Source organism: Syngnathus scovelli, chromosome 1, assembly GCF_024217435.2.
Source record: "Syngnathus scovelli strain Florida chromosome 1, RoL_Ssco_1.2, whole genome shotgun sequence".
NCBI classification, from domain to species: Eukaryota; Metazoa; Chordata; class Actinopteri; order Syngnathiformes; family Syngnathidae; genus Syngnathus; species Syngnathus scovelli.
Genome location: NC_090847.1, coordinates 11,928,076 through 11,953,235, shown reverse-complemented (window position 1 = coordinate 11,953,235; position 25,160 = coordinate 11,928,076). Strand labels below are relative to the sequence as shown.

Genomic DNA, 25,160 nt, shown 5'->3' with positions numbered 1-25,160 from the left:
GCTGCAAACCAGAGAGAAAAAAAAAAAAAAAAGAAAAAAAATGAATATGTCATGTGTATGGGTTTGCGACCGATTCTTTATGTTGTACCATTACCATTGACCAAAGATTGTGTGAAATCTGTCACGTCTACTGATTGTGAAATGTACAACAGAGCGTTCTATATAATATCCGTTGAGGAAAAGAAAAGAAACCATTGCTTCTAGAGAATGTAGTCAAGCAAAATTGTATATGTATCGACACGCCAAGATCTGGGGAAAAGCTGGTAAAAACCAAAATGTTTTTAAATTTGTGAGGCGACGATGATCTGACTTTAATTGATGCAATTAGAGTCCCTAGAGGAGATCCTGATTAATAAGAATTAATTGACCAAATTGCAGCAAGATGGGAGTCTTCCATTTGTTGGTGGTGTACGATAAACAAAAACGTAGACAGGATAAATTACATCCATTACAACGTGCAAAAATTGGGCAATTGGACACAAGCGGGGCTTGAGGCAGTGCATGAACAGCTAGCCACGACTTCCCTAATGGCCTTCCAGAATCGCATTGCTCTTGATATGTTGTTGTCTGAGAAAGGAGGGGTCTGCGCAATGTTCGGAGAACAGTGCTGTACCTTTATCCCCAACAACACCGCCCCTGATGGGAGCCTGACAAAGGCCATTGCAGGCCTGCGAACCCTCAACACGAGGATGAAAGAGCACTCTGGCGTGGACACATCAATGTGGGACAACTGGATGCATGCCTTTGGGAAGTATAAAGCACTTGTGTCCTCAATTATAATATCAGTTGCAGTATTTACTGCTATACTCACCTTGTGTGGATGTTGTTGTATTCCATGTCTGCGTGCTCTGTTTAACCGTCTCATCACTACAGCAATATCGCCCATGGAAGACGAGATGGCCCGGGTATGCCTAATGTCTGAACGCCAACATGTTGATGATAACGATGAAGATGAAATTTTTGCACTTGAGTTTACAGACTTTTTTCCAGATCTGGGTGTTTCCGAATGATGATGATGCACCAATTAACCTTTTGGGTGTAAACATATTTGTGCTCATACCTGTGATCCGACAACTGAAAATCGAGTGAAGTGGGTGTTTTTGGTGATGTAAAATTTGAGCAAATATGTGATAAACAGGGGGAAATGTTGGAATAATTTTAAGTGAAGCTTTGGCCTGCCAGACCTGGAGGCCTCGCCTTTACGAGTTTATCTTTTCCTTTTATCTCTTTGTTCCTTTTATGTGATAGGGATGTCTTTTGATCCCTGTCAGCCATTTGTACCTTTCCTGTCCTTATGTTGTCTGTGTGTTTTGGTTCCCGTAAGAGTCCTTCACTAACAATGAGCAGGGCTTATTTGCATAGGTGAAATGTTCTTTGTTTGATTCACAGGAACTTCATTCCTTCTATTTAGATATAGGTTTGGTTCATAGATTGTAGTTTATCAGACCTGTTTTTCTTTGTTAAGGGATACATACAGTTAGAAGTAGTTGCATTAAAGTTATCCCATATTTACTCAATGTTTGTTTAAGGAACTGCATACCGGTTACCTCACGTTTGCTTAATGTGTGTTGAAATGTTTAGGACAAGTTACTTATTACTATTGTGTGTTAATTACCAAGTAGATAAAGTTAGCAAAGGTCTAGTTGCATTTGTTCCACAGCAAAGCGGCAATCAACGTGCGTCAGGACATTTGTTGACCTCGAGGACAGGTCAGCCTACTGTGAAGGAAGACAGCTGCGGACGGCCTCTGCGGGGGGTCAAGAGCCAACAGCGAAGTGCTAATTCACACCACACTACATTCTTTTGCTAATCAGCGTTGCTACAGACACAATCCCCCCTCCCTTTAGTGTAGCAACGCCTCTGTAACCAGGGCAACCATAACATTAAAAAGAGGGGCACGTGGAGTAAAGACTCAGAACTGATGGAGGTTGTAACTGAGATTGCTTGCTCTATCGTTCTCCTCGCGAGTAAACCTGTTCTGGTTGTCTTCTCCTCTTCATTCCAGCGAGTGATTTAATGTCTAATCGTATTTAGACCCAACACCCATCAACAAAAACACATGACCATCTGGCAGAGGCGTATCTTCCAAATCAGGCCGAGCCTTAGCAACTTGTTGGGCAGCATCGACGCAATCATGGAATTCGCCGTCGTCAGGAAGGGGAATGAGAGTGGCAGGATTGAGTGTCGTGCATCTTCCAACGGTCAGATGTGGCTGAGACAGCTACGTAGCCATGCAAGAAAGATGACGCGCAGGCGACAGAAAAGTCACTCACTCACTCACTCACTCACTCACTCACTCACTCACTCACTCACTCACTCACTCACTCACTCACTCACTCACTCACTCACTCACTCGCTCGCTCGCTCGCTCGCTCGCTCGCTCAATCAACCAATCAATCAATCAATCAATCAATCAATCAATCAATCAATCAATCAATCAATCAATCAATCAATCAATCAATCAATCAATCAATCACACAGGTGTTAATTAAATCGCAATTAAATTGCAAGCAATTTAAACTCTAATGGAATATGTGGATGTCCATATCCGTTTCATCAAATTCCAATCCAACTTTACCTTTGTATAAGGCACAGGTCTCAAATTGTGCTTCATATACATGTGCCATCACTTGAATTGCAAATTATCTTCACTTTTAGTAATATGTTAAATTTCAAATATCAGACCAGTTTTTACTTGTCTGATTTGAAAGCAAGGTACTCGTCAGCCTGTTCCGCAGCCCCCACAATATGAGGCGCTCACACATCTACTCGGGTATGACAGTCATACCGGCCCTCCAAAAGAAGCCATGACTAAACCGCGGCCCGCGAACAAATGAGTTTGACACCCCTGGCACAAGGGATAGCCTTCTCATTGATCAATCGCGTATCTTAAATCATGCTTTTCCTCCTTTGAAGCGACTATGTACTTCAAACCCAAACGGCACCATTTTATAGGGAAAAAATTGTCGAATTTATTCGTTGTCGACATAATACTGGTCGCAAATTTGCATGTAGAGCATTTTTGAGTTGTTGATCATAGACATCAGTTGAACACTCTTTCTGGTCTGTGTCTAAAGTCTTCAAACAACTTATCTTGTTTTTGTTTAGTCCGGCCAATGTCTGTGTAATTTGCTCTACGTTGAAATATTATTTCTATCCTGCAATAGCTGGTCAATTTGTATTTGTAATGGCACCTCGTTATAGTCCAATGGACGGCCCTGGAGATCAAAATGACTCCAGGTGTCGTTAACGCTTGCACCATTGATTTCTAATCATTGACCTAATTTTATCCTTAATTCAATCCCAATCACGAATGCCCACTACTTAATACTTTACTTGGTGTTCTTTTGATAAAAAGCGCCCCCCTTGCAATGTTGTTTTTAACTCTAAGTGATTCAAATCTTTGACTTGTCCTTACATGTGTCCTTGTATAGTTTTATGTCATAACGAATCAATAATTTAATTTTATCCAATACTACAATGTATGTTCTCTCCTACTCTCACATTTTTATGAGGGCTGGGCACTCTCCTCGTTGGACGAGTTTCTGACCACAACCCTCAGATTATTCTATCATTTCTAATTTTTACATTTAACAATGCAAATCTGATAAACCATTGTCTAGCACACCGCTTTTGTGCACCAATTTAACGCAATTCCAACCTTTATAACAAACTGATACACAAAGACAAACATACACAGAAACACACACACACACGGGCCCACAACATAGACATGACAATCTTCCCAGCTGATAACAAGGGTGGGGGGAGCAACTGAAGTGCGGAGAGCCTCGCCACCGCCACGTCACATAATGCAACCCCCTCTGTCCAAAATATGCATTTGTCAAGATATTTTATATTGTCGGTGCCGACCCCTTGCATTTCAATTCATGTCGGGGTAGCGGCTTTTGTTTGCTATTTGATTTTCCCATGGTTTATTTCTCTAAATTTCGGAGTTGGCAATTCGAATGGCACCTACAGTGTCCTAAAGCCAACTTTATTCACCGGACAGTGGTAAAATATTCAATGAGTGGTAAGTCTCCTTTCCTCTGCTTTTACACAAAACCACTGTTTACATAAAGGAGAGCTCAAATGAGATCACTCTCAGTCAAATCACACACACACACACACACACAATGCGCACTCTTATCTTCCCACAGGCAAGCAGGGGAGTCCGCCCTCCCGTGGAACTTAACAAAATCTAAACTCTTTAACCTTCCTACTGTGTAAGAAAAACGTATTTTTGCCTTTTTCTCAAAGTAGATATAAAACCTATCTTTTCATGGATAAAGAAGCCAAACCAGCTAAACAAGAAAAAAAACACCCCAGATGGCAGCAGAAAGCTAGGAAGGTTAACTAGGAGGCCCACGACACCTCAGCGGAATTTAACTGCTCCAAATTACCTGTACTTCTCTAGAAAACAGATGGGTCCGCTTTCCCATGGAATTTAACTGACTCATCAGTCAGGGGACTCCAACATCCCAGCAGAATTTACTGTTTCTAATTGCACTTGATAGGGTCTAGAATTGTCAAGGTTTTAAGTGACCTCTTGTCACTGCACTTTCATTACTTCAACAGAATCAAGATTCGTACTCACAGTCTGCTGGGCCTTCTCCCCGGATGATCTCGTCAACCACTCCGGTGTCCAACCGACTGATCGAGACAGCCCCGTGAAAAGGGTTTCTATATGCCTTGGCCAAGGACTTGTCCTGCGTCGAAAAGTCGGCCGGAACCAGAAATAGTCCTATTGAGATCCCGGAACGAGCCCCCAAAAATCTGTTAGGTTCAGATTCAGCAAAAGGATCAGCAGACAAAACCAGTGAGACAGAATGTTGATCTTTTCTCGCGAGGAGTGCATCCAGACTTACAGCAATCCAAAATACACTAAAGGTCTTGTTTACACTCCTCTCTTTTTATTAAGGAAATGCCCTACCTACAATGTGAGACTAGCCCCTGATAGGTGGGGGGGAAAGCGTGGGCTAGTCTCAAGAGTGAAGAAACGAGATTCTATGTGAAACTAGAAGTCGCAAGGATAAAATGTTATGGGAAACAAAGTAGTCATGTGAAAAGAGTGCATAGACAAAATGACATGTGCAGACATCAACAACTTTCTTGGATTCCCAGATGTGTAGAAGGTCAGGAAGCTCCAGCCAGCATCGTTTGACTTGTTGTGGACTAGGTGATGTCTGCAAGAAGAAACAGCAAGCATTCTGCGCAATAACTTTATTAATAAGTACTCATTAGGGAACGCATGATAACATATATATACAATTTATCTAACATGTATAGTCATGAGTTTAATTGGAGCCTCTAAATCAGGGGTCACCAACATGATGGCCGCAGGTATCAGGCAGCCCCCAAAGGCCGAGGTAAATAGCCTTTGGGCTTGTTCAAAAAGGAGCTCACCAGAGATGGGAAATTGTGATTTCCAAGTCGCATAGATGATCATTTGAAAATGTAAACACTTGGAGAGATTCTTAGGAAGTCTTGTACATCTGTTTTCTAACGCGTTAAATCATGATCAGTGTCTTCACACAGATAATTCATTTTGTAAGATAAGTAAAAGGTCATTTCATACCTTTTTCTTTCAAACTGATAGCCCTTGGCGTTACCGTAATCTCTTTCTTATTTAAAAAAAAAAAAAAAAAAAAGGAACAACATCTCTTTGGCAGAAAAATTGAATGAGATTCACACTCGCTGAATTCTTAGCTTAATTTAGATCACTGTATCTCTCCTTGCTATCATGTTTTTAACATAATATAATAATATGATATGATATATAATATAATATAATATAATATGATATAATATAATATAATATAATATAAATTCATGTGATAGGCGGCTCGGTGGCGCACTGGGTAGCACGTCCGCCTCACAGTTAGGAGGGTGCGGGTTCGATTCCACCTCCGGCCCTCCCTGTGTGGAGTTTGCATGTTCTCCCCGGGCACGCGTGGGTTTTCTCCGGGCACTCCGGTTTCCTCCCACATTCCAAAAACATGCTTGGTAGGCCGATTGAAGACTCCAAATTGTCCCTAGGTGTGAGTGTGAGTGCGATTGGTTGTCTGTCTCTGTGTGCCCTGCGATTGGCTGGCAACCAGTTCAGGGTGTCCCCCGCCTACTGCCCGATGACGGCTGGGATAGGCTCCAGCATGCCCGCGACCCCCGTGGGGACTAAGCGGTTCAGAAAATGGATGGATGGATGGATAAATTCATGTGATTGATATTATGCACACTCGGAAGAAGAGACCAGATAAAGATTTTTTCTATTATAATCAGGTATTCAATGACAAAACTTGCATGCTGTCTTTTATATTTGACCATTTTATCAGTTCATGAAATATATTCAAGAGTCGTTTGCTTTACGATCCAAGTAAAAGGTGATATTGGTCATTTTAATTGGGTATCTTGTGATCGCCCTGCAAAATACATTTTATGTGGCGTTTTCACACTGCACCTTAGGCTCAAAACAGATTGAAGCAGTTTCTTTTGTTTCGTTCTTCCCTTCAGTTTGTTTCCTTTCCTCGTTTCATTCACACTGACTTGGCCTCTGTGCCAGCATGAGCTCTTCTGGACCAGCTGTGATAATGAAACACTGACTTCTATTTAATTCTTCCTTTGGCTCCCTTCACTTGATTAACACGAGAGCGGAAAAAAGCAAAAGAGACTTATATAGGCTCAAAGCTCTGAAGTAACCATGATGTTTATAACGTTTTTCAAATACTGATAAAATAAATGTAAGTGCCAGCCTTCTGGACTAAATTGAAGTTATTACCATATTTCACTTGCGTCTTTGTGCTTCTGTATGGAGGAGGTCAGGGTTAAGGTTAGAAGCAATTTCTCAAAGAATTCAAGTTTAATCAGAATTCCAGCCCCCCCAAAAAAGTGTTTTTAATAACCTGAGAGAACTTGTTTGAAAGGTAGTGTGTTTGAAAGGCAGTTGCCTGTCTCTCCTCCCTCAGCTTCTATCTCCGCCAGGATATGCCTGTGGACACTGCTACCTCGGAATGATGATCTGGTATCGGCCTCTGGCACAAAAGCTACCATTCATAACTCTTCAGAGATGATGTAAATCCTTGCTCCTCGTCTGGGCTCAGTCGAGAGGAGCAGTGGCAGAGAAATTATGCTTGGATGATCTGATGGGAGTTCAGCAAATGTCTGGTTTAACCACCCGCAGGGTGAGCTCTGTCTGGGAGGTACAACCCAGGCTGACCTCAGAACTGCCTGTCATGTTTTTTTTTCTCCATTTGTGGCCACACACTTCAGTGTTCGACAGTTGGTGAGCACGTTAGGTGACAGAAAGTTTCCCTTATCCCCTCAGCTTGACCTGAACTGTCTGAGATAAACAACAAAAAAAGCAACTATGCTTCTTTACTGTAAACCCCTATGTTTCTTCATTTACAAAGTCTTCTTTAGGACGAGAAGATATACGTAACCACTTAATTTACTTCAGGCTTATTTTCTACACTTGTGCATTCATTGAACCCAAACCTGATATGCAACTAGTCTCTCGCCGTGCCTCACCACCTGACATCTGAATTTTGGCCCCTTTTACGTCCACTCCTCTCTTTCATACTTCCTCATATTCTGTTCCAGGAGGTGATGAGTCAAGTATTGCTGTTGCTGGGGAGGATTCTACATCAACCTGCAGGCTAAAACACACTTGACAAAACAGTCCTAACATAGGAAAGATCAAAATGTTATCCCTGATTTACATTCATACCTCTATCAGATAGAGTCTATCTGTTACACAATTGACAAGATAGCACCTAAAAATTGTGGGGAGAAATTATATGGACTGCTGAGACAAAGGTCAACGTTTATCAAAGTGATAGAAAGGCTGAAGCTTCAATCCGGAAAAGGCCTGTTCACAATCCCAAACATGCAAGCTCATCCCTAGAGCTCAGTGAAAGTAATGTGATGGCTTGGGTTTAAATGGCTTCTTCTAGGAAGAGCACATTCATCCTCATTCGATCAATATATTGATATCTTTCGTCTGTCTCAAAGATAGATGCACCCAAACACACTAAGATATCCTTCATCATGCCAAGATAATGATCCAAAATACAGAGTCAAAACAACAAAGGAGTAGATCAAAATAAATAGTGGATAATTTTAGACAGGCCAATTCAATTTCCGGACTTGCGCTATATTTTACCTTCTGAAGAGGCGATGGACTGGAGAAACGTAAAGATTATTTTCATGACTTTTGCATGACATCTAAATGTGAAATGACCATTTTTTTTCCCCAGATTATTTCTTCGCAGAAATCATAGAAAATTCTCCAGAGAATAGGCTCTACTTGGCTTCTCTATTAATCATGCAGTAATTAAGGGAATGTCATTTGTGAGTAATCCGCTTCGAATGTCAGAAGTCGTAGAATAGGCTGCATAAAGAAGAGAATTTGCAAAGAACTAAAAGGGAAACAATGGCAGAATGAAACTCAAAAGTAGATCAACATATAGAAAAGATGTACAAAGGAGAACAAAGGAAGAATCATTATAATGAGGGAAAAAGAGACGACAGAGGCCAGTGGCTATGTTCAGTGTCTCAACACTGCATACATATACTGCACTACAGAGCAACCAGTAGAGAAGCCATAGTAAGGAAATTACCACTTGCTTAATGAATTACCTACCTTGCCAAGAATACTCTTCACAATAAGAAACACGAGTGGGTGAGAAAAGCAATTAAAGTTGCAACATAAATAGGATACAGATAAAAGCAGAGAGGCTTTCAAGTTTCAAGCACTATAACTGTTCCAACTAATTGTATAGTAAACACCAGAACACCAGATAAATTCAGAGACAAAAGGGAAAAAAAGTTTTGAAAACGGCCGGCACAAGAATGTCACAACCAATAATTGATACTCAAAAAGCTAATGCTGCCTTTGAAGTGTGTTAAGACTACAAGTGCTCACCAGGATTCTATAAAGTACTCATGTTTCAGGCTTTGTGATTGGCAGGCAGTCCTTCCTTGTTTTAAATTCGCTAGTTATGCCAAATATTAGCATATAGTTCTGCTAAAAATATGAGTATAGATTTGAGCTAGTCATATAACACAGAATAACACCAGCACCACAAAACCATATTCATTTTGGGAATCAGGCTTGAGCCAACAATAAACAAATGGTTTGAAACACAACCACAATAAAAAGTAACAGAGCAAATAAATAGATATATAGACAGACAGACACGTAGACAGAAGATGGATGGATGGATGGATGGATGGATGGATGGATGGATGGATGGATGGATGGATGGATGGATGGATGGATGGATGGATGGATGGATGGATGGATGGATGGATGCACTTATAAATAAGGCATTTCAATGACCTATGTGTTAACTGTAACAACAGTTGTGCAGCCAAATAGAAAATACAAAAAATAAACTTTCTCATTGTTTGTGTTCATTTTGTGTTGAGGGAAAGGCACGCTGATAAAGCAGTAGCAGTTGCTATAATTGAATGCATACATTTGCTCGGATGAGATGGGAGGAGGCACTAATGAGGGCGAGATAAGACGAAATACCGGGAAGAAATGGCAAACGGTGTGGGGGATTTGCAGCAAATGCAATACTGGGATGACATAATAGTCCATTTCTTCCCATTTCACCACTCTAATAGGGCTTGGTGATGAGCCAAATACTCGATTAGCTGAACATTCAATGAGGACCACAAGAGAGGAGCTAAAAGGAGGAGCTAGCACATCTTTTCTTTACTTCAAGCATATTATTCTCTATCAATACACTGTGATTTACTCATTTGGATGTCTTGTTTTCTGTTGTTGCTTTTGTGTTTCTTCTTATGCCGTATCTGTTGTATAACTATTACGTTAGATTGACTGTGCGTCGATTATTAAAACAGTCAAATACTAATTTACTTTAATGGATCTACTTTGTTAATCTTTTTTTTTTCTTTGCGGAATCTGAGAAATCACTTTTTTTCCTTGGGCAGTTCATCAAAAAAATGCCATCTTGCTTGAGGTACCAACCACCACATTGTTCTGATCAGTATATAGCTTAATTGCTATCAAATGCACAATGACATCAACAAACAATCACTCGTTTAAAACAAACGGCTCATTTAGTGTCAATGATTAAAATGGAATAAACTACTGACAGCCCACATCAAATTCAGTGCTCATAGCAACCACCCAACACTACATTATCCTCCCAAACTCTTTTTCAAAGGACTAAGAGGCATGAGTGTTGCAATAAATAAAATGAGGAGCTGGCTATTTATGTAATAGGCAGAAAGAAATCGGCGCAAACCTACACTACCGTTCAAAAGTTTGGGGTCACCCAAACAATTTTGTGTTTTCCATGAAAAGTCACACTTATTCACCACCAAACGTTGTGAAATGAATAGAAAATAGAGTCAAGACATTGACAAGGTTAGAAATAATGATTTGTATTTGAAATAAGATGTTTTTTTACATCAAACTTTGCTTTCGTCAAAGAATCCTCCATTTGCAGCAATTACGGCATTGCAGACCTTTGGCATTCTAGCTGTTAATTTGTTGAGGTAATCTGGAGAAATTGCACCCCACGCTTCCAGAAGCAGCTCCCACAAGTTGGATTGGTTGGATGGGCACTTCTTGCGTACCATACGGTCAAGCTGCTCCCACAACAGCTCAATGGGGTTCAGATCTGGAGCGTCACATTTGTGGGGTCAATTAAACGCTCAAAATGGCCAGAAAAAGAGAACTTTCATCTGAAACTCGACAGTCTATTCTTGTTCTTAGAAATGAAGGCCATTCCATGCGAGAAATTGCTAAGAAATTGAAGATTTCCTACAACGGTGTGTACTACTCCCTTCAGAGGACAGCACAAACAGGCTCTAACCAAAGTCGAAAAAGAAGTGGGAGGCTGCGTTGCACAACTGAGCAAGAAGATAAGTACATTAGAGTCTCTAGTTTGAGAAACAGACGCCTCATAGGTCCCCAACTGGCATCTTCATTAACTAGTACCCGCAAAACACCAGTGTCAACATCTACAGTGAAGATGCGGCTGCGGGATTCTGGGCTTCAGGGCAGAGTGGCAAAGAAAAAGCCATATCTGAGACTGGACAACAAAAGAAAAAGATTAAGATGGGCAAAAGAACACAGACATTGGACAGAGGAAGACTGGAAAAAAGTGTTGTGGACGGATGAATCCAAGTTTGAGGTGTTTGGACCACAAAGAAGAACGTTTGTGAAACGCAGAACAAATGAAAAGATGCTGGAAGAATGCCTGACGCCATCTGTTAAGCATGGAGGAGGTAATGTGATGGTCTGGGGTTGCTTTGGTGCTGGTAAGGTGGGAGATTTGTACAGGGTAAAAGGGATTCTGAATCAGGAAGGCTATCACTCCATTTTGCAACGCCATGCCATAGCCAGTGGACAGCGTTTGATTGGAGCCAATTTCATCCTACAACAGGACAATGACCCCAAACACACCTCCAAATTGTGCGAGAACTATTTAGAGCAGAAGCAGGCAGCTGGTATTCTATCGGTAATGGAGTGGTTAGCGCAGTCACCAGATCTGAACCCCATTGAGCTGTTGTGGGAGCAGCTTGACCGTATGGTACGCAAGAAGTGCCCATCCAACCAGTCCAACTTGTGGGAGCTGCTTCTGGAAGCGTGGGATGCAATTTCTCCAGATTACCTCAACAAATTAACAGCTAGAATGCCAAAGGTCTGCAATGCCGTAATTGCTGCAAATGGAGGATTCTTTGACGAAAGCAAAATTTGATGTAAAAAAAATCTTATTTCAAATACAAATCATTATTTCTAACCTTGTCAATGTCTTGACTCTGTTTTCTATTCATTTCACAACGTTTGGTGGTGAATAAGTGTGACTTTTCATGGAAAACACAAAATTGTTTGGGTGACCCCAAACTTTTGAACGGTAGTGTACCTTGGTGTCAGACTAGTTCCTCTTGCACAGATGTACTTTTGACAAAACAGGCTCACTCAAGCTATTTTTATTCATTATTGCCTAAAACACATTCGGACTTTCACTCTTGAGGTGACATAATGCCATATGAAAGAGTGTCCCCTATTTTTGTTCAGAGATTACTGTGGATTACTGTGGAGTTTTATGGTTTTGGTATTTTATATGGGTAGAATTGGGCGTAACCGGGTTGTTTTGCCAGTCTACCAAAATGGGGCCCAGAGTTGTAGGGAAATTTGGAAGTCCAAGAGACTTGGTACATGTGTTCTCAATTTATTTATTTATTTTTAAACGCTTTAATTTTGTTAATGCATGTAAATAACAGACAAGATGGCCAAAGACCATTTGACTGTATTTGTGAGGGGGGGAAAGAAAACTGACAAGGGGTTTGTCATGTCATGTCACAGTGATGGCATGTGATCTGTCAGAGTTAAAAATATTCCAAAAACGGATATATGGATATGGTCATTTGACATGAGGCATAAAATGGATGACTCATTTGAGGGAAGGGTGACTGATGGATGCATGCTAAAGCTACAATTACTTAAATAATATCGAGGAGACACATAAGGATAAAGATGGTTTGATAGTCTTGCAAGACACAACAATTAGAGCAGAAGCACTGTGTTTTTTTTTTTTTTTTTCCATCTGGGCTCCTCTTTTATGCATGTAAAAATAACACCCTAATTATCTTTACAATACATGCATGGGCTCTAACTACCACTTTCCCTCTAATCCTTAGTCTTGTCTGACTTTGACATTCTCATATTTATTCAAACAGGAACATACTCGACCAGGGGTGTCAAACTCGTTTTTTTCGCGGACCCCATTGTAGTCATAGCTTCTTTCGGAGACCCATTAGGACTGTCAACCCAAATAAATGTATGAGCACCTCATATTATATACAAAAAAAAAATATACTTAAGTAACCCAAGTATCAAATGTATCTTGGATTGTTTTAAATACTTTTAGATTTCTCTAATATCAAAACAGATAATGAAGATGAATTAAAAATGTTTATTACTAACACACATTAGTATACAGTGGACCCTTATATTTGAAAAGTATAGGGACAAGTTTAGCCTTTTTATTATTAAATATGATTATAAATAAATCAGCAAGTGACTTTTGATGCAAGGTGAAACTTACTTTAGTGTAGTGGGGGCGAGTAATCCTATTTCCCAGTTTTAATATATGAGCCTGTAATCTGATGTTTTTTCCTTCTGTCACTGAAACGGAATACAGATGTAGTTTTTTTTCTACGTTAAATTTCCTTTTTTTCTAAGCATTGTTCTAAAATGATGGATAATTTAGATTATGTACGCAATAAAAGGCTGGTGGGGAAGAAAACTCTTCTTGTTCCACCTTCTTTCCCTCCTCCTCTTTCTCATTGAAATAACTTCTTGCAAAGACACATGTGTAAATGTTGAATGATGTTTGTTTTGATGTAAAGTGCTTTGATCTAGTCTAGATTATTAATAAATGCAGTGGGAGTTTGTGTTACCGTTTGCTCTGCTGCAACACAAAGTGTTCATGCACAAGCAAGCGGACCCATCCATGCATTTTCTATTGCGCCTGTTGTCATTTGGGCTATCGGTTCTCTTGGAGCCTATCCCAGATTAATTTGGGCGAGATGAGTCCCTGGCTACATTTAGTCAAAGCCAACACTTACTTTTATATCAATGGAGAATTTAGAATAATGTAACATGCGTGTGGGTTTTTTTTTTTTGTTAATGTGGGAAAAAGCCAGAGCACCTGTAAAAACCCCAGGCAAGCACGATAAGGAAATGCTAACAGGCAATCCTGTGATCTTTCTCATATTTGATCTTTTCTCCTGTGATTCAACAAAACACTGACTTTGACACATCTCCTGGGTAACATATTATATTTTCATTGTAATGTCTGCGCAGACCCATCTCAAATTAAGATGTGCCCATTTGTCTTTTCTTCCCCTCACTCCTACTACCTGTGACACAGATTATACAAAAAAGTAATCTTGGACAGAAGTGGGAGTATCATACCTGCCAAAATTGGGTTGTAAAAAATTGGGAGGTTTTGTCATCAATGTATTTGCCCAAGGTTTCTTTGCCAGGTTTCCACATTTTCTGCCTTAGATTCACCGCTGAAGGAAAATTATGCGTGATAGAATTAGCAGTTTTGTGTCAATCTAATCATAATATCAACAATATTATAATCATCATACACATTAGCACAAAATGAATGCAAAACAAAAGCGTCCATTGCATGTGCACTGGTTCATGAGCTTGTTTCTGACACTCAGCCATAACTCTATTTGCAATGATATCATTACCATGCACATGAGTAGAAATTGTGCATGTACTTTCAATCACAATTACATTAAATCCAACGCAATCCAACCTAATTTAATTCATACAAAGTGGTGACGAGACTGGGCGAGCTGCGTGAGACTGTCCCTGTGAGGCACACAGCCATTCAACATCGTATAGGACAGTGGTTCCCAAACTTTTTCAGACTAGCGCCCCCTTGGCTCACCAGTGAATTCCTAGCTGGTGTGTGATTATGGAAGCAGCACAACTGCCCATGTCAATAATGTTATTTCCACATTTGATTACACAACAAAACATTTACCAGAAGCAGCAGAAGCAACAGCACCAATAGCTAGGGAATGGAAATAGCACCACAACACCTTAGGCAAAACCTCCACATAGTCCAAAACATTTGCATGATCACGTTTGCCCAAAATACAAATTATGCAAAAAGCAATGATACATCTCACCTGTCTGTAAATGTGCCAGTGTAATTAGGTCCACAGAGTCATAATCATTTTCAAGTGCAACTTCAGCATCACAAGTATTTTTGCTTGGTTTTTAAATAAAGTACAGAGTTATGGCATACTAAAACATACATTTTGCTTCTGAGTAAACAAATTGCTTCTTGGAAATGCCTCAATTGCAAGTCAAGAAAACTCTTTTTAACCAGACCTGCTCAGACTTTGGACTCTTTTACTTGGACTATTTCCAAGGTCTAAACATAACCAGTCAAGGTGTTGCATGCGGCGAACGGGACGGCACAATTTTAATCAATCTTAGCAATTTGAAGTGCAGATCGAGATACCTGGCAGAACAGAAAATCCCCTTCAGTAGTGAGGTAAAAGAGAGGACAAGGAAAGGCAGAGTGGGCGGAGTAAAACATTCTGTATGAAGAATGAAAATAGGAGGCATTTATTCTTGTCTTTTCTTTCCCAATATTTCATCACTCTTATTCATTCTTTGTGCAGGAGCTGCTCTTCTACTTTGATTGCTCCCCGTGTACATGTTTTCTCTTCATAGACGGTACAAATTTGCCCCAGGATTAATAGATTTGTGAGTGAGGGCATCAGGCAGCCACTGAATACATAAACCATGACTGTCTTGACTGACTGTTTGCAAGTTTACAAAATGTTCGAATAAGTTAGACATGTCCAAAGTCAGGCCAGGGGGCCAGATGTGCCCTGAGTTCCTGCGTTTCCACCAGCCTGAAGCCTCATGCATAACATTTATAATGTGTGCCCCGTCAGCACTATTGACCACAGTAGGAATTATGCCCCAAAATATATATATATATATATATATATATATATACACACATATATTTTACCAGACGATGGGAGCAGACTCGCAGCTGCGCCCTCGGGTCCTTTCGGAAATATGCTTCGAGCGCACTCTGCCTCTCTGAATACATCTCAGTCATTTTGGATGTCGTACAGAAACTCCCGTTGCATGACGCTTGTGTGACGCCCATTTCTAAAACAGAGAATGTATTAAAGAAATGGAAAGTTGACAGAAAAGGCCATTGCTTCCAGGACAAGGAGAAATTGGCATATTTTTTCACTGAAACACAAAACAACTATCTAGCTAGCTGGATAAAAGACCGAATGCTTTTTAGGAATCCAATATCAAGAGACTGTGACAGACGAGACAGGAGAACCAAATGCGGCGTGAGGTACACTTTATTGAAATAAAGGAAAGCGGAAGTGGAGACCTAGAATTTGGGCTTGACTGGGGTGTTGAAGTAGCTGACGGGCGGAAGTGGCAGCGCTGCGACTGGTCAGCATCCACCAAGTGGCTGACGGGCGGATGGCAAGAACCAACCTGGTGAGACAAGCAACTGAGAGAGCGCGCAGCAGGGAGTAGTACGTAATCGTGGTCTGGGGCGTGCAGATGCGTGGTCAAAAACAGGCGAAAGGTCAGGGCAGGCGGTGAGCAGGGCTGGACGGATCAGTACACGGACAGCGTTGGCAACAGGAGTCAGCCGGGCAAACCGCCATGATCTTCGGACAGGCATCACGGACTGCCTGACGATGTTTGCTGACTTCTCGGGGTTTAAATAGCGTCCACTAACGAGCAGAGACAGGTGCAGTTGATTACTTGATTGTGTGGACGTTGCTGTGTACACTTGACGTCAATGAGAGCGGCCGGCTGGGTGGCTGGTGACGCACGCACGTGACAGAGGCACCACCAGCCCAAGAATGCTACCTACAAGGTGACAGTAACAAACTTATCAATTAGTCTGTGTGTTGTTTTGCGTTGTTTTGTGTGTGTGCGCGTGCGTGTGCACATGAGTGAATGGGTGGACCAATGTACACAGGTACTGTATGTGTGTGCGGTTTTGTCCCACAGAGGTGGCAACCATTACACATCAGTGCACTTTGTAGAGTCAGCAACTCTCATGTGCACCTGAGCACATGGGCAAACAGACAGACAGACACACACACAAACACACACACAAGCACACAAACACACAGACACACGCACGTACACACAACATTTTTTGTTGTGCTACAGCTTAGTGTCTCTGACATATTGTCTGAGACAATAGGCACATGGTGGGAGATTTGAGTTCATAGAAAAAAAAGCCAAAAATCTCAAAGATTAACAGTTATAATGAAGAGAAAAGGGGCATAGAAGAACAGAGATTACAATTACACATTACAAATAAGCCATGATGAAAATACATTCTGTAATACTACATAAAACACTTGTATTTGCCTTTTTTGTACGCGTTCGATCTGCACATCAAAGTGTAAAATTGCACTGTACAACAATGTGTCTGGTTTGACAACTTCGTTAAACTGAACAAATTGAGTGTTTGTACTTTCTCTCATTTGGAATAAGACAGAAAATGAGTTTGAAGAGAGCAAAAGGTCTCTCAAAAATGTCAAGATTTTCAATTGTCTGCCTATGGCAGCACACTATCTCTCTCATTACTACAACCAAAAGATGTCTATTGGAGTATTGTTTGTTTTGCCGCACTAATAAAACTGACATGCTCAATATGTTTGGAGTTGGTTCGAATACATGAGAACAAACAAACTTACAGTACTTACTCGTACTCATGATACTTATTCGGGAACATAAACTAGATCAAAGGGAAAAATTAACACCATCTTAGCTTTGACTGTGTAGTGGTAACCAACTATAAGCAATACCCAAGTGGATTGGACACCACCATGTCTTGTGTCTCCTGCTGTGCTGCTGTGAGCATTAATTAAAAAGTTGCGTCAGGTCAGATTAACACTCATCAATACTTGGAACATTTGGGAACTCTAATTGATGTGGATCTTTGATTTTCTTTTCCTGACGCTGGCCATCTTTTTGCCAGCGGGCCACCCCAGCCAACTTCTTAATTCATGGTTTTCTTTGCTACACGGGACAAACTTTTGAGGCATGCAAATTAATGCTGGGGAAAGGATGCTAACATTCTAAAAGACATTCATAGACCCAAAAGTTGCACGAGGCACTAACTTTATCTTTCTGGAGGTAATAATCGCACATTGTCAGCATACACATTGCCCCAGACTCGAGTGCAGTTGGGTGTTTTTTAGGCATTGGTGGAGATAGACGAGGAGTCCCAAGAGTCACTGTTCACTTCCTTTTCTCTATTGCGACTGCGGTATCTTTTGGATAGAGATGAGGTGGTCATTATTTGATGGATTTTGCAGTTTTTGTAAACATTCAATTGACATTGAAACAGCAGCAAAATTGACACCTCTCAAGAATTGTTGTATGTCCCCGACTGCAGTTCAATTAGTGTGAGAAGCCATTCGTATGTCAGCCTGCTTCAATACATTGTACGATTTACCCTATTTATGGCATCCATGTTTTCTGGAAACCGGATCTGTCCTTGACAAACCACGCAGCGGAAGGCCTGCTACTTCCACCAGTGATGAAAACACAGAGAGCAGCTGTTCACGCAAAACCTGGAAAAGTCTTTTCGAAGGGCTGCATTGGGAATCGACACGCTTCAAGAAATGACAAAGCTTTTCTTGTACAAACTTCAGGTTGTTCAAGCAGATTATGATGCTCAGTAAACTGAAGTGAAAATTGCAGTGTGAAAGCCACAAAGCTTCTTGAACATGGGCAGGACTACAGTCTAGGACAGCAAAATTCAGGCCAGATGGCAATTTTGCAACTCCCATATTTCCAATGCCATTATGGGAGCCATCAGCAAGGGAATAATATGCATACAAAGCCTGCAGCGTCTAAGGAGTTAAATGATGATGGCCCTGTCTGTTTGAATGGTACTTCAAATGCAATGTAAAACATCTAAAGGAACATTATGATAGTATGACAATTAGATGTTGAAATTTGGATTTTAAAGTTCACAGAATGTCTCAAAGCAGTGACCCTACAGTCCTCATGACAATTTTGCTCCTTTGAGCCACTAACATCCCAAATCTGAAGGAGCAACAGCTTCATTATTTATTTAAAGCAAAATTACTACCATAGCACACTGGTAGTTGGGTTAAAGCAAAATTACTACCATAGCACACTGGTAGTTGGGTTAGGGTTAGGGATTTTTAATCATTGGACCAAAGTTGCCCCTATGAAAGCATTTGCAAAGTCACAATCTGATTGATTGGACCTCAGTCTTTCCATTACATGCTGAACGGTTCGACGTGCATCAATGTTAATTGACAGAAACCTTTGAGATGTCCTTCAAGATGTTACACTGACTTGATTACTGGTTCGCATTCAGGAGGATGAAGGACAAAACAGACAAACAAACAGATTAGAAAAAGGATAATCCCAAAGATAATGCAAGTCTGTTGACAGGAACTAAAAATGGCGTGGAGGATTCTTCCCAACCTTGAAAAAGTCCAGGAAGAAGAACTGTTGGAGCAAAGAAAAAGACATCTGGGGTAGGGGTTTCTTTAAGGTTTTCTCTTTCAATTAGTTATTTAAGGCTCATTGTGACTTTTATGAGGTCACCCTATGAACAGGGCAGCACTGTATCAATAACGTAACATCACAACCATCATTGGCTTTGTCATACTGAATGTGTTTACTTTCTATTCGCTGTATTTTTCTGAGTCTTGTTCAATGCGTCTGGAGCCAGTCAGCTCTTTCACAGCAACCCGTCTGCTGCTGGGTCCCACTAATGTCCGATAGATCAGTAGTAATTTAGCTATCTAGTGTAATATAAAAAGTCTCCACACCGAAAATGCCAGGTATTTCTGATAGGAAAATGAAATGCGATCGTTCAAGCTTCTTGTCTATAAAGACGTGTCTTCATTTCCATTTAATTCAATTGATTATTGTTATTAATTTTCTCAGTTAAGTGGAAGATGATGGGACTGATCTCAAGACAGAATCAGTAAATTTCCCTGGGTGGTGCCACAGAGGTAATTTGATGCAAATGAAATCATTTTTCGTATCATATAATTAACTTATTCCTTATATTTGATGGCTTTTTGAAAAGATTTTATCTGGTCTCTGAAAGGCCTTAACACTGAGACTGACACAAATCACCTAGTTCTTCCACCACAATATATTACGCTACCTCTCATGAAGAAAAAGCTATAGTTATCTGAATCACTCTTAATATGTTATGTTAACATACCAGGCACGTTCTCAGTTTGTTGCTTGTGTCATGTAACGTTAGCGTACCGTACAATTATTCAGCCTGTTGTTGCCTCAATTATATTTTTATTTTAAATTGCCTTTCAAGATGACATGTCTGTTCTTGGTGTTGGATTTTATCAAACATATTTCCCCCCAAAATGTGACTTATACTCCAGTGCGACTTACATGTCTTTTTCTTCTTTGTTATTCATTTTATGGCTGGTGCGACTTGTACTCCCGAGCGACTTATAGTCCAGAAAATACGGTACTCACGTCCCTTTAGTGGATACTACATACACTTCAGTGGTCATTTTGGAGGAGGACTTTACACATATCTACGTAAAGTCAATATTCCCTTCCACAAAGTAGTTGAGACTAAATCAACAGCACTTACGGTTCATACCAGTGGTGGCCAACTAAATGGCATCCCCAACTACTGCCACATGCATGTTGCTATTTCAGTTTTCGTCCATCTGTGTGAATGTTGATTGTTTTCTGGCAGTGTTGGAATAAGATTGTGCTCTGTATGCTTGATGTCCTTTCCAAATGCAAAAACGGTGTTTTTTCTAGAGTTGACGGATGTGGTGATCTGTGGAACCACCGACCTATGCAAGGAAGAGGGATTGGCTGCCAAGATGAATGGTTCCAACAACATTCCATTTCCTTCCAAAAATTACTGTTTTGCAGCCAGGTGGCAAAAAGGGGGAAAAAACAGGAAATAGAGAGCAGTGTGCAATGGGTATTTGTGTGTTGTTAGATGCCCACTCACTCTTTTTGAACTGCAGAATCTCATGTGCAGGCGCTCTCAAGCCTGACGCGATTCTTATTAGGCATTACCAGTCTGACAGATCAAATCATTATTTGTCAGTAAACATCAGCCATAGAGTACAACATGCAACCAAATTTGAATTATTTTATTTCAATTTAGTTTTCACTCAAATGAGCCAATAAGTAATTGCAGCGCGGCTCGGTGGCGCACTGGGTAGCACGTCCGCCTCACAGTTAGGAGGGTGCGGGTTCGATTCCACCTCCGGCCCTCCCTGTGTGGAGTTTGCATGTTCTCCCCGGGCCCGCGTGGGTTTTCTCCGGGCACTCCGGTTTCCTCCCACATTCCAAAAACATGCTTGGTAGGCCGATTGGAGACTCCAAATTGTCCCTAGGTGTGAGTGTGAGTGCGATTGGTTGTCTGTCTCTGTGTGCCCTGCGATTGGCTGGCAACCAGTTCAGGGTGTCCCCCGCCTACTGCCCGATGACGGCTGGGATAGGCTCCAGCACGCCCGCGACCCCCGTGGGGACTAAGCGGTTCAGAAAATGGATGGATGGAAGTAATTGCAGCGGTCAGGTGATACTATAACCTTTATCTGTCCTCAAAGGTGTTGAGTGTGTGTGCCCCTCCATTTTCTCAGGCAGCTATTGATTAGTTGCTGTTGGTCTAGAAATTAATTGATCCCTCTGTGGTGGGAGTGCTGGGAGGGCTGGGTTTCTTCGCTACCCGATAGCTAATTCATGCATTTCACTTTTTGCTTGTGCAGCAAGTAGAGCGTGTGACAGACAACACACAAACATGCACACACACACACATAGTGGGAAATGTACTGCATATTAGCCCTCGTGCTTGAATTGATCTTCTGTTGTCCATTTCGCCGATTTAACGCAAGCCTGAATCTTTATACCTCCTCTTTGTGTTAATCACCTGACGTTGTCCCTGGGCAAGGGTGACAAAGGGTGTTTGTTTGTGTGCTAAATTACAGTGCAAATGGAGTGAGGCAGGACATACTATGGCCTATTGTTTTCTTTTAAGGTTAATCCTCTTTTTAACCAAGTTTATTATGTCGTATGTGAAAGTAGGTTTAAAGTATTCTGAATTTAAATACATAATTTGTGGTATAATAAATTCACCAGTGAGGGAACACATCTTTCAAGAGGAGATTCTCGAATGCCAACAACAAAATTTTATTTACTATGTGGGCAATGGCTTTGTCATCAATGGGACTGCAAGTCCTCATTAAATAACAAACACTAACATTGACTATTGTGTTAATATTTTACCTCATCATCATGGCTGGATGAAACACTCAGCTATTTTGACACAGTATATGGTGTTTGGAGAGAGTTGTTAATCAATAAATGAATGAATAAATCAATCAGAAGCTGGATTAGCCCCCTTTGTTCCACTTTGATTTGAATTATGGATCTGACTAACCAAGACTATTCAATCCAACCAACTGTTTGTTTTTTGCAGCATGCACAAAACTGGGTCCATAAATGAATACTTGAGCGAGTTTGGTTAAGAGGAAACTGGAGACCCTAAAGTCAGCCCATCCAACATATTTAAGATGAACTAGAAGAGCAACTGACTGAAGCTCTCTCTCAACTCCACATCAGTGACAACTCTTCTTCTAACTGTTGTATGGAATAATAAAAAAAAAAAAATCCACACACAGACTCCAAAATATCCTATTAAGCATCCCCTAAAGAATGGAAGCTGTTACAGTCACAAGCGAGGCCCACCTCCATAGTTTCTTCTATTTTTACTAACTGAGTCACTATAATCAAAAAGTCCCTTTGAGATCCACCTCAAGAGTTTTCATTTAACTTTGTATTTATTGTATTATGTTGATGTTATGATGAAATAAATGCAGGCTGATTAATCTCCGGCACTCTAAAATAGATCAAGTGAAGCAGACAATTTACACATAAACAACAGTATATATGAGCTTGCTGACAGGGTGGACATATTGGGCTAATATTAGCATTCAATGAACACTTGGTATAGGCCCGCACGCACGCGCACACACACACACACACACACATACACACACGCACACACACACACACTTTCATCTGAATTTGACCAGGCAATCACAAAGTTAAATGTGCATGACCATCCAATAATAGACATTATTCCAAACAAGACAAGCACAGACTGCAACGGACAATCAGGACTGCAGAAAAGATAATTGGAATCAACCTCCCATCTATCCAAGACTTGTACCTGTCCAGGACCAGGAAACGTGCAAGTAACATCTCTACAGACCCTTCTCACCCAGGTTGCAGTCTGTTTGAACTACTCCCCTCCGGACGGCGTTATAGAGCTCTGTACGCCAAAACCAGCAGACACAGAGACAGCTTCTTCCCCCAGGCTGTTGCTCTGATGAACTCACACCACTCTTAGAGTCTCAGAGTCATTACTGTGCAATAACATCCTGCTCTCCACACCTTTTTTGAATTGTCTACACTGTTTGTACTATGTGTCCTCTCTGCATCCATTGCAGCCTGGTCATCCGAGAAGAGGGACTTTCCCATCTGTGGTCTCTTCTCAAGGTTTCTCATTTCCCCTAGCTGGAGTTTTGAGTTTTTCCTTGCCCTCTTGGGAGTTTAAGATCAGGGAATGTTTGAGAATATTTGCCATTTTTCACATGTCCTGAATGTTGTTGTCACCTAAATGTTGAACAGAGGCTGTGATTTACCAAAGTCAAATTCCTTGTTTGGCACGCTCAAACATGTCTCTTGAATCTTGAATTATATGCTAATTACAACTAATTAACTAAGAATGCATTAAGCTTAATTATTTTGCTGCATGAAAAAAAAATCGGTCATTCTATTAGGCACATATTAAATATTGCCACAATATCAATATCGCTATATTCATCAAGCATGCACCATATTGCATGTTTTTCCATTATCATGGTGTCTTGCTAGACACTTAGACTTAAAATCTTTTAGGCGTTCACTACGATAACTATGACATTTTCATTGTCCATCCTATGCATACTTCATAACTACACGAGTAGTCGGGTGCCACCAGCAGTTTGTGATGTGGGCTTCAGACGAACACATCCTCGCTCAAAGCTGATGGAATAGAAACATAAAAGTCTCTCAGCTGGAAATAAAGACCGACAATAACTGGAAGGAATCCTGAGAACCACCAAGCCGAGACATCAAGCTTTGTTCTTCACATGCACAGCTGCAAGAATAAGACAGCAAAGGCTTCTGTATAGTCAGGATATCGGGACTTGGCAGGCGGAGGCAGCTTAAACCAGATGCTGCTTTTTTCGCTTGTTCTCTGTAATTCTAACATGCCTTGCCTCTCTATTTTCCCTTTCTTACTTTAAATATTGGTCTCACAGTTTCCATTTTCTTTTCAAAATTCCAAATCTAACATTCCGGACATTACATATTTAATACATAATAATCTCACCTCTTCATAGAAACACACAATGTTGATTTTCATAGCTACTATGTGTCTCTATGTTATTCTATGTATAGGTCAGTTCAATTCCGTTGGTATAAAAATATGTCTATTTGTCACATTATGCACTCACATCTGATTTACTTTTCATCGTGGACTCAATTAACTCAAAAGGTCACACGTTGTGGGCCTTCCATTCAAACATACCTCTGCAAATAGCAACTTTCAAATGCCTTGTTTCTGCAATGAGCCGGAGAGAAACTTTTCTGACCGATGTTAATTCTCTATTGCCACATTTCCATATCTAAAGAAGACAATGACAAATTAGTCAAGATATACATTAATACAGAGTATGTGTAAAATAAAAATATATAAATATGTATACCTAAGAATGTACATTCATTTGTCCACATTTTTTAATTGCATTTCAGTATGTTCTCACATGTTTGTCTCAGTTTGTAGATCATATAATGAAACTTGGGCTCACTTTTAATGAAGCCCGTGTGATGCAACTGGATGTTGAAATATTGAAAGCTTAACCTTGCAAACATAATGCGGGAATCCTCGATTGCCACATTTCTAAATGCAAAGAGACCAGCAAAAATAATTGACAGTGTCATAAGAAATTGCATTTGTCACAACCAGAATTGGCTGAAAATAGAGAAATACGATGATTGTGAATGTTGTTTCCTTAACAGTCTTTACTTGTGTGTTAATCAGCAATATACAGTACATTGCAAAGAAAAATAGCATAAATAAAATTATACAATAGTTGCACATTAAATTCCTTTTAAAATAACATTTCTGATCAATAAGAAAAAGTATTATTTGATAAAGCTTACAATGTCTTAATATTCAATGTAACACAAACACAACTTACATCTTGTCAAGAAAATGTTAGAATAATAACAAAATAAATGTCTAAGAATTTTAACCATTTTAAATGTCATTGCTTCTATATTAATTAAGTATTTATCTTTTTATTTATTATTTTATAGTAATACAGCATTAGTCTTATAATCGTATTCTTTCATAATACAAATAACATACTTGACAGACTGCAATAGTTTAACAAGTTACACATTCAACCTTCTTCGGTCTCTTTATTTGTTTTATTACAATGCAATATATTCTCTCATGTGTGTTGTCTCATCTTCCACTGTTATG

General features: G+C 40.3%; 1 long non-coding RNA gene across 2 annotated transcripts; it reads left to right on the top strand.

Annotated features, from left to right (window-relative positions):
• Positions 1 to 16,322: 16,322 nt before the first annotated feature.
• Positions 16,323 to 22,438, top strand: LOC125993580 (uncharacterized). 2 transcript variants are annotated; one of them, XR_007490287.1, is made up of 4 exons: positions 16,323 to 16,439; positions 19,013 to 19,098; positions 19,514 to 19,581; positions 22,044 to 22,438. It is a non-coding gene; the product is annotated as an uncharacterized lncRNA (long non-coding RNA). The 2 variants fall into 2 exon arrangements; XR_007490286.1 differs by lacking the exon at positions 22,044 to 22,438 and adding an exon at positions 20,372 to 20,758.
• Positions 22,439 to 25,160: the final 2,722 nt, after the last annotated feature.